Below are 10,808 nucleotides of genomic sequence, written 5' to 3'. Positions count from 1 at the left end.
GACTTTTGGATAGCAGCCATCCTGACTGGCGTGTAATGGTACCTCATTGTGGTTTTGATTTGCATTTCTCTAATAATGATTGCTGTTGAGCATCTTTTCATGTGTTTGTTAGCCATCTGTATGTCTTCTTTGGAGAAATGTCTGTTTAGTTCTTTGGCCCATATTTGAATTGGGTCATTTATTTTTCTGGAATTGAGCTTCAGGAGTTGCTTGTATATTTTTGAGATTAATCCTTTGTCTGTTTCTTCATTTGCTATTATTTTCTCCCAATCTGAGGGCTGTCTTTTCACCTTACTTATAGTTTCCTTTGTAGTGCAAAAGCTTTAAGTTTCATTAGGTCCCATTTGTTTAGTTTTGCTTTTATTTCCAATATTCTGGGAGGTGGGTCATAGAGGATCTTGCTGTGATTTATGTCGGAGAGTGTTTTGCCTATGTTCTCCTCTAGGAGTTTTATAGTTTCTGGTCTTACATTTAGATCTTTAATCCATTTTGAGTTTATTTGTGTGTATGGTGTTAGAAAGTGTTCTAGTTTCATTCTTTTACAAGTGGTTGACCAGTTATCCCAGCACCACTTGTTAAAGAGGTTGTCTTTTTTCCATTGTATATCCTTGCCTCCTTTGTCAAAGATAAGGTGTCCATAGGTTCGTGGATTTATATCTGGGCTTTCTATTCTGTTCCATTGATCTATATTTCTGTCTTTGTGCCAGTACCATACTGTCTTGATGACTGTGGCTTTGTAGTAGAGTCTGAAGTCAGGCAGGTTGATTCCTCAGTTCCATTCTTCTTTCTCAAGATTACTTTGGCTATTCGAGGTTTTTGTATTTCCATACAAAATTTGTGAAATTATTTGTTTCTTAGTCTGTGAAAATACCCTTTGGTAGGCTTGATAGGGATTGCATTTGAATCTTAGATTGCTTTGGGTAAGAATACCATTTTGACAATATTGTTCTTCCAATCCATGAACACGGTATGTTTCTCCCATCTGTTTGTGTCCCTCTTGATTTCTTTCATCAGGTGTTTTATAGTTTTCTATGTATAGTTCTTTTGGTTTCTTTAAGGTAGATATACTCCTAAATATTTTATTCTTTTTGTTGCAAATGGTGATGTAATTATTTCCTTAATTTCTCTTTTGTTTTTTCAATTGTTAGTATATAGGATGCAAGGGGATTTCCTGTGTGTAATTTTATATCCTGCACTTTACTATATTCAGTTGATTAGCTCTAGTATATTTTCTGGTAGAGTCTTTAGGGTTTTTCCTATGTAGAGGATCATGTCATTGCAAAACAGTGAGAGTTTCACTTCTTCTTTTCCTATCTGGATTCCTTTTACTTCTTTTTTCTGCTCTGATTGCTGTGGCCAAAACTTCCAACACTATGTTGAATAGTAGTGGTGAGAGTGGGCACCCTTGTCTTGTTCCTGATTTCAGGGGAAATGCTTTCAATTTTTCACCATGGAGGGTGATGCTTGCTGTGGGTTTGTCATATATAGCTTTTATTATGTTGAGGTATGTTCCTTCTATTCCTGCTTTTTGGAGAGTTTTAATCATAAATGAGTGTTGAATTTTGTCAAAGGCTTTCTCTGCATCTATTGATATAATCATATGGTTTTTTATCTTTCAATTTGTTAATGTGGTGTATTACATTGATTGATTTGCGTATATTAAAGATCCTTGCATTCCTGGGATAAAGCCCACTTGGTCATGATGTATGATTTTTTTAATATGTTGTTGGATTCTGTTTGCTAGAATTTTGTTAAGGATTTTTGCATCTATGTTCATCAGTGATATTGGCCTGTAGTTTTCTTTTTTTGTGGCATCTTTGTCTGGTTTTGGAATTAGGGTGATGGTGGCCTCATAGAATGAGTTTGGAAGTTTACCTTCATCTGCAATTTTCTGGAAGAGTTTGAGTAAGATAGGTGTTAGCTCTTCTCTAAATTTTTGGTAGAATTCAGCTGTGAAGCCATCTGGTCCTGGGCTTTTGTTTGCTGGAAGATTTTTGATGACAGTTTCGATTTCCTTGCTTGTGATGGGTCTGTTAAGATCTTCTATTTCTTCCTGGTTCAGTTTTGGAAAGTTATACTTTTCTAAAATTTGTCCATTTCATCCAAGTTGTCCATTTTATTGGCATAGAGCTGCTGGTAGTAGTCTCTTATGATCCTTTGTATTTCAGTGTTGTCTGTTGTGATCTCTCCATTTTCATTTCTAATTTTGTTAATTTGGTTCTTCTCTCTTTGTTTCTTAATGAGTCTTGCTAATGATTTGTCAATTTTGTTTATTTTTTCAAAAAACCAGCTTTTAGCTTTGTTGATTTTTGCTATGGTCTCTTTAGTTTCTTTTGCATTTATTTCTGCCCTAATTTTTAAGATTTCTTTCCTTCTGCTAACTCTGGGGTTCTTCATTTCTTCCTTCTCTAATTGCTTTAGGTGTAGAGTTGGGTTATTTATTTGGCTTTTTTCTTGTTTCTTGATGTAAGCCTGTAATGCTATGAACCTTCCCCTTAGCACTGCTTTTACAGTGTCCCATAGGTTTTGGGTTGTTGTGTTTTCATTTTCATTCATTTCTATACATATTTTGATTTCTTTTTTGATTTCTTCTATGATTTGTTGGTTATTCAGAAGCGTGTTATTTAGCCTCCATATGTTTGAATTTTTAACAATTTTTTTCCTGTAATTGAGATCTAATCTTACTGCACTGTGGTCAGAAAAGATGACTGGAATGATTTCAATTTTTTGAATTTTCCAAGACCAGATTTATGGCCCAGGATGTGATCTATTCTGGAGAAGGTTCCGTGTGCACTTGAGAAAAAGGTGAAGTTGATTGTTTTGGGGTGAAATGTCCTATAGATATCAATTAGGTCTAGCTGGTCCATTGTGTCATTCAAGGTTTGTGTTTCCTTGTTAATTTTCTGTTTAGTTGATCTATCCATAGTTGTGAGTGGGGTATTAAAGTCTCCCACGATTATTGTGGTACTATTAATTTCCTCTTTCATACTCGTTAGCGTTTGCCGTACATATTGCGGTGCTCCTATGTTGGGTGCATATATATTTATAATTGTTATATCTTCTTCTTGGATTAATCCTTTGATCATTATGTAGTGTCCTTCTTTGTCTCTTTTCACTCCTTTATTTGAAAGTCTATTTTATCTGATATGAGTATTGCGACTCCTGCTTTCTTTTGGTCTCCGTTTGCATGAAATATTTTTTTCCAGCCCTTCACTTTTAGTCTGTATGTGTCTCTTGTTTTGAGGTGGGTCTCTTGTAGACAGCATATATAGGGGTCTTGTTTTTGTATCCATTCAGCCAATCTTTGTCTTTTGGTTGGGGCATTCAACCCATTTACATTTAAGGTAATTATTGATAGGTGTGGTCCCGTTGCCATTTACTTTGTTGTTTTGGGTTCACGTTTATAAACCTTTCTGCATTTCCTGTCTAGAGAAGATCCTTTAGCATTTGTTGAAGAGCTGGTTTGGTGGTGCTGAATTCTCTCAGCTTTTGCTTATCTGTAAAGCTTTTAAATTCTCCTTCATATCTGAATGAGATCCTTGCTGGATACAGTAATCTAGGTTGTAGGTTATTCTCTTTCATTACTTTCAGTATGTCCTGCCATTCCCTTCTGGCCTGGAGGGTTTCTATTGATAGATCAGCTGTTATCCTTATGGGAATCCCTTTGTGTGTTATTTGTTGTTTTTCCCTTGCTGCTTTTAATATTTGTTCTTTGTGTTTGATCTTTGTTAATTTGATTAATATGTGTCTTGGGGTGTTTCGCCTTGGGTTTATCCTGTTTGGGACTCTCTGGGTTTCTTGGACTTGGGTGGCTATTTCCTTCCCCATTTTAGGGAAGTTTTCAGCTCTTATCTCCTCGAGTATTTTCTCATGGCCTTTCTTTTGTTCTCTTCTTCTGGGACTCCTATGATTCGAATGTTGGGGCGTTTTTCACATTGTCCCAGAGGTCCCTGAGGTTGTCCTCATTTCTTTTGATTCCTTTTTTCTTTTTTCCTCTCTGCTTCATTTATTTCCACCATTTTATCTTCTACCTCACTTATCCTATCTTCTGCCTCCGTTATTCTACTCTTGGTTCCCTCCAAAGTGTTTTTGATCTCATTCATTGCATTATTCATTTTTAATTGACTCTTTTTTATTTCTTCTAGGTCTTTATTAAACATTTCTTGTATCTTTTCAATTTTTGTTTCCAGGCTATTTATCTGTAACTCCATTTTGTTTTCAAGATTTTGGATCATTTTTATTATCATTATTCTAAATTCTTTTTCAGGTAGATTCCCTATCTCCTCCTCTTTTGTTTGACTTGGTGGGCATTTTTCATGTTCCTTTACCTGTTGGGTATTTCTTTGCCTTTTCATCTTGTTTAGATTGCTGTGTCTGGAGTGGGCTTTCTGTATTCTGGAGGTCTGTGGTTCCTTTTTATTGTGGAAGATTTACCCAGTGGGTGGGGTTAGACGATTGGCTTGTCAAGGTTTCCTGGTTAGGGAAGCTTGCGTCAGTGTTCTGGTGCGTGGAACTTGATTTCTTCTCTTTGGAGAGCAATGGAGTGCCCAGTAATGAGTTTTGAGATGGGTCTATGTGTTAGGTGTGACCTTGGGCAGCCTGTATGTTGACGTTCAGGGCTATGTTCCTGCGTTACTGGAGAATTTGCGTGGTATGTCTTGCTCTAAAACTTATTGGCTCTTGGGTGGTGGTTGGTTTCAGTGTAGGTATGGAGGCTTTTGGACGGTCACTTATTACTTAAAGTTCCATGTAGTCAGGAGTTTTCTGGTGTTCTCAGGTTTTGGGCTTAAGTCTCCTGCCTCTGGATTTCAGTTTTATTCTTCCTGTAGTCTCAGGACTTCTCCAGCTATACAGCACTGATAAGAAAACTTCTAGGTTAATGGCGAAAAGATTCTCCCCTGTTAGGCATACCCAGAGAGGTTCACAGAGTTACATGAAGAAGAGGAGAGGGAGGAGGGAGATAGAGATGAGCAGGAGGAGAAAAAGGGGGACTCAAGAGGAGAGAGACAGATCTACGCAGCTGTCTGTTCCCAGAGTGTTCTCCGTAGCCCAGTCACCTACAAAGATTCACAGAATTGGATTGGGAAGAGAAGGGGAAAGGAGGAAATAGAGGTGTTCTGAGGTAGAAAACAGAGTCAAGATTGGGAGAGAATAATCTTCGGTTTAAAAATAGGGCTTCTCTTCTTTTTTTTTTTTTTTGTAAGGTTATAGTGTGTTGAAAATGAAAATTAAGAATAGTAGAGGAGTACTAGAGGACTTTAAAAGAAATAAGAGGAAAAGAAAAATAGAAAATAGAGAAAAAGGAAAGAAAAAAAAAAAGAGAAAAAAAAATTTTTTTTTCCCCTAATTAAAAAAATCGTAAAAATCTATGAAAATGAAAGTTAAGGAGTAATGGGGGAGTAATAGGGGATTTTAAAGGAAGATAAAAGAGAAAAAATAAAAAATAAAAAAAAAGAAAAAAAAAACGAAAAAAGTAAAATTATATCTAGGAGTTTCTCTAGAGCTGTTGCGGTCAGTGTGGGTTCGGCTCAGTTTCAGATAGCTCCTCGTTCCAGCTTACACTTCTCGGTATCTACAGGCCCCTTACGATGTAGTCGGTGTTTTCTACAGGGATTTTAATCTGTTGCACCAGTCCCTTCTGAAGCGGTTCCCTTTGTTTATTTGACTTCTGTTTGCCGGTCTCTTCAGAGCCTCATCTCCGCCCTGACATAGGCGGGCGGAGGTGGACTCTTATTCAGGTAGCTAGTTCCGTCGCTCTGCGGGGCAGGGAGGGGCTGGCGCTATGGGGACGGACTTGCGCCGCGGGGACGGGCTGGCGCTGCCGGGAGGGGCTGACGCTACTTTCTCCGTCTGCGCTGCTCAGGCTCCCGGCCGCTCTATATGGAGCGCGCCCCGCGCTGCGCGAGGTTCCAGGCCTCGGGTGTTCCACAAAAGCGCGGAAGGAAAAGCTGCGCCTGCTCTCTGTGCCTTCCCCGTCAGAGCGGTCCAGGCAGCCAGGGGCTTGGTGGGCGCACTCTCCCCAGGTGTGGCGCGCCCCCTCCCTTCCGCGGACCCAGTCTCAGTTTCCGCTGGCGCCAGTCGGGTGCGCGCGCCTTCCGCCTTCCGCATCCCCAGCCCCAGTCCCCGCCCGCGCCGGTCGGGTGCCTGCGCCCTGTGTCTTGCCGCGACCTTCCCCTCCCCCCTGCCTCCTGCCTCCGGTGGGGCTGGGCCGGTCCGCAGCCTGCGAGCTCCTCTCTGGACCCTCTCGGTCTCTTTGTTCTGCGAACGGCCGGCAGTGTGTTCGGCCGGTTAATGTACTCTCTCTTTTTTGGTCTCCCACAGTTCAAGTTGGCACCTCACAGAAGCTCCCTCCGATTGTCCTCAGGGCACTCAGGCCCGGACCCTACCCCAAGCAATGCCGCCCAAGACTCCCTTCCCGGGACGAATCTCCGTCCTCAGCTCTTTTGTCTCACTTTTTATCTTTTATATTTTGTCTTACCTCCTTTCGAAGACAATGGGCTGCTTTTCTGGGCGCCTGATGACCTCAGCTAGCGATCAGAAGTTGTTCTGTGAAGTTTGCTCTGCGTTTAGTTATTCTTTTGATGAATTTGTAGGAGAGAAAGTGGTCTCCCCATCCTACCCTTCCGCCATTTTGGCTCCTCCTCCTCCTATTTTCCATTTTAGAATGGTGGTTCCATAGCAGTGGTTCTAATGGTGGTGATTATTTTTAGTAACAGTAACAGTTCTTTCCTTCCTGCCTGCCTTACTTCCTCTTCTTCCTCATCCTCTCTTCCCTCCCTTCCTCTCCTTTCTCTGTTTCCTTTCTTTTTTACTAAACAACATTCCTCTTTCATGACAACACTTGGACAGGGATGTTATGGACATGATGATCAAATGGTTTCATCCTGCCTTTATTCATTAATAGTAATTGTACTGTCAAACAGTAGCAACTCATACATTTTTAGTGACTTTAATTACACAAACTAAAGTTATTCTGAGGCAGTCTAGTGACCACAGAATCAAGCTGTGTCTCCTCCCCAGCACACCCACAACCATTCATATTCCAAAAAGTGTGACTGTGTATGCACATAAAAAAATGGTGACTAGGTAGAGATAATGGATGTTAATTAGTTTGATTGTGGTCATCTTTTTACAGTATATACATGTATCAAAACATCAAGTTGTCCACCTTAAATATGTTTAGTTTCTGTATGTCAAAGATATTTCAATGAAGCTGTTTTCTGAAAAGTGTGCGGTGTGTGTTTTGCAGGAGGATAGAGTGAGAAGGTGATATGTTCTGAAATCTTCACCCTGTGGCTTAAGGCCCTGATGGTCTGGATTCTCTGTCCTCCAGCCACACTGTCTTCTGTCAGTTCTTCATACATGCCAAGCCCTTACCTTCCCTGGGTTGGGAAGATTGTCTGGAGAAGGAAATGGCAACCCACTCCAGTTTTCTTGACCAGGAGATCCCATGGACAGAGAGGGACCTAGGTGGGCTCGTCCGTGGGATCACAAAGAGTCAGACATGACTTAGCAACTAAACAACAGACAACAAGCCCTAACCTGATGAACCTTTATACTTCTTTCATTTCTGCCTGCAATACTCCAGCTCTTGAATGGATCACTCTTCTCCCCTTCAGGCCCTACGTCAGATGGTACTTGAAAGGCCTTTTCCTGGACCATTTCCCACTGACTCTCTTTCACATTATTTTGTAGAAATAATCACTTTGTAATGACCTTTTTTTGTTGGCTTAGTTATCTTTTTTTTTTAATCATGAATTTTTCTGTTGTCCTTAATGGAATATTAACTTTTATGAAAGCAGTCACATTGGCTTTCTGGGTACATATTAGATGCTCAGTAAACATTTGGTGAATGAATGAGCAGACAGTTTCACCAGAATGGTGAGCTCTTCTAAATACGAGCATTTGCTTTTCTTTAACTGTTAGGTAGAACAGAGGAATGTTTGTTTTCTGCCTAAGTTCACAGTGGGAAGTCATTAGCTGCTGTATCTTCTCCTGTTACCCTAGTATTAGTGCTCTAGTACTACCCTAGTGTTACCTGTCTAGTGCTCTAGCAGTAACTGTGGTGTTTTCTAGGGTTTAAAGTTATTTCTTATGGTACGATACAGCACAGATGCTCAGATAGATGAAAGGCAGAACGCTTTTGTTACTTAGAGCTCTAAACAAGAGAAAGCTCTGAGACAGGTCCCAGGAGAGAAGGAGGCCTGTGGACAAGGCGCCAGTAGGCTGCAGCCCCGAGGAGCAGCTTCCTTGTGGGGACTGGGATGGAGTTGGCTGGGGGCCATGCAACCCATGCCTGGCCCCGCTGTGGGCTAGCCAGCTTGAATAGATTCAGTGGGCTCTGGGGCTCGGGAGTCGTTCCTTTGTTGTCTGGTACGGGGCTCTAGGGCGATTAGGGCCATGCATGGTGGCCTGGAATGTGGGAGACATGTCAGGGAGGTTTGGACTTCATCAGCTGCCTTTCTTAAAGGAAGCTAATCAGCCCCTAGTGAGGACCTCAAAACTAAGTGAAGACAAGCATTTAAAAAAGAAGAAAAATAAAACTCTTACACTGTGATGCTCATCTGTATATAATTATAGCTACCCTTCTGAAAATATATATACTTGGAATTATATACTTTTCATCAAACATTTAGAGAAACATCAGTAAGGAAATAATTGTGTTGTTATGGATTTTGTGAGTCTGAACATTTTCCTTTTTGATAGTGTAGGAAATTGCCCTTTACAGTTAAAATGATCAATTTCATATTATTTTTATCATATGCATTCATTAAGACAAAGGAAACAGTCTCTCTCATGGGCTCTCTGGCTCTCTTTCTCTGTCCCCATCTCCAGCGTGCATATGTCTATGAGAGTGTACTGAGATGAAAGGTTGACTGAGTGCTTTGGGGTGTGCACTTTAAAAAAAAAGATATAGAACTCCTATGCCATAAAATTCACCATTTTAAAGTATATAATTCAGTGGGTTTTTTTTGTGTATTCAGAAGCCTCTGCCATCATGACCACTATCTAATTTCAATACATTTCCTCACTCCAAGAAGATCCTCTACATCCTTTAGCTGTCACATCCTCATTCCTTGCCAGACCCTAGCGCATTTTTTGTCTCTGAAGCTTTGTCTCTTCTGGACAGTTCATCTAAATGGAATCCTACAGTATGTGGCTTTTCATGTCTGGCTGCTTCTTTAACTTAGCATATTGTTTCCATTGTTCATTCCTGTGTATTAGTACTTAGTTTCTTTTTTATGACCAAGTAATATTCTTTTGTATGATTTATCAATTTACATCAATTTTGTTTTTCTCTTTAGTAGTTGATGGACATTTAGATTGTTTCTGATTTTTGATTTTTATGAATAATACTGCTATGAACATTAATATATAATATTAACATAATATTGTATAATACTACTGTGAACATTAATGTTTTGTGGACATGGTTCTATTTCTCTTGGGTGTGTACACAGGAATGAAATTACTTGATCACATGGTATATGTATAATTATTGGAAGAACTGGGAAACTGTTTTCCACAGTGGTTGCACTATTTATGGCCTTTCGATTTATTTTTATTATTACAAAACACTGCATGAGTTCACTCATTTACCCTTTGATCCCACAGTATATAATTTTATCCTCATTTTTTTTTACTTCTACCTTAACTAAACACACACACACGCCTGCACAGATACATGCACACTTTTTCTAGAAGAGGAATTAAACGATGTCTAAACTTTGCATCACAAGAGGCAGCATGATGGAGAGCTGCCACATTATGTGTCAGAAAACATGAGTTTTAATTCTGACTCTACTAGTTAGCTGTTTGAAGTCAGACCAGGCACTGATCCTGTGTATTTTCCGGTTTCTTTACATAGAATGAAAGGACTTGGCCGAAAACCTCTAAAATCCCTCAGTTCTGAATCTCTAATAAGTTTTGTCTTCTCCTTTGTCCTTTTACTGTTATCTTCTCTGTTGTCCTCAGATCACCCTTCCTCCTCTACTGGTTGTTTATTGCGATTAGCATATCCGGCTCATGTCTCCATCACAGGTCAAAAGATAGTTTTACTCCCCACTGCCCTCCTAATGATCACAATACATTTCAAACGTGGTTGAAAGCAGGACACCATAGTGAGGCTTTTGGCTGCTTAGTGATGAATAGCAGCCTGATTGGCTGCTGCAAGTAGCCACTTGGAATTTCCCAGTTCCGGGGGCGGGGGCGGGTGAAGGTCTGTGTGAGAAAAGCAAGTTCAGCAAATGTTATAGGTAATGTTACTTGTTTTTCAGAGTCCTTGTCCATCTAACAGTGTGTGTGACTGATGTGAACATGGTCAGATTTCACAAGTCAGTTTTTAACCTGTTGACTTTTAAGCTTGCTTTTTCTCTGTCACACAAAAATGATATCCTTAAATTTTTGGTGCTATTGTTTTTATAGGTTAAGTATGTAACCTTGAAGGCAGGCTATAAGGTATAACTTTTTAATATATTTTAGAGAGAATTAATATTGTGTAACTTTGAACTTACTTCCTGCCATCAAGAATCAAGTGAAGGATTCTTTAATATTCCTAGATGGAAGTATGTATTTTGCTAGGTTCTTTGAAGACAGGATGTTCTTAGGCTTTTTCTCTTATTTATTCATGTATCTACTCACTTGTTAATTTATGATTATTTCCCTGATAAAGTAATTATCATCAGATTTATAGTTTTAGAGTTTGAGATACCAAGCTGAAATTCTAGAAGTGGTCATTTTATCTAGGATCTTCAGTGAAACATGAAAATGATTCTTAGGGTTAAACTAATTTCTTTTTTGCTGTGGTA

The 10,808-nt window shown here is 39.7% G+C and overlaps 1 protein-coding gene across 2 annotated transcripts in view; it reads left to right on the top strand.

Moving 5' to 3' along the window:
• Window positions 1-10,808, top strand: part of MINDY3 (MINDY lysine 48 deubiquitinase 3) — a 91,655-nt gene that overhangs the window by 37,194 nt on the left and 43,653 nt on the right. The gene's annotated exons all lie outside the window — the stretch shown is intronic.

The sequence above is a fragment of the Cervus canadensis genome, chromosome 10 (genome assembly GCF_019320065.1).
Source record: "Cervus canadensis isolate Bull #8, Minnesota chromosome 10, ASM1932006v1, whole genome shotgun sequence".
Lineage (NCBI taxonomy): Eukaryota > Metazoa > Chordata > Mammalia > Artiodactyla > Cervidae > Cervus > Cervus canadensis.
The sequence above is the reverse complement of the archived record's forward strand: the minus strand, read 5'-3'. Positions and strand labels throughout refer to the sequence as shown.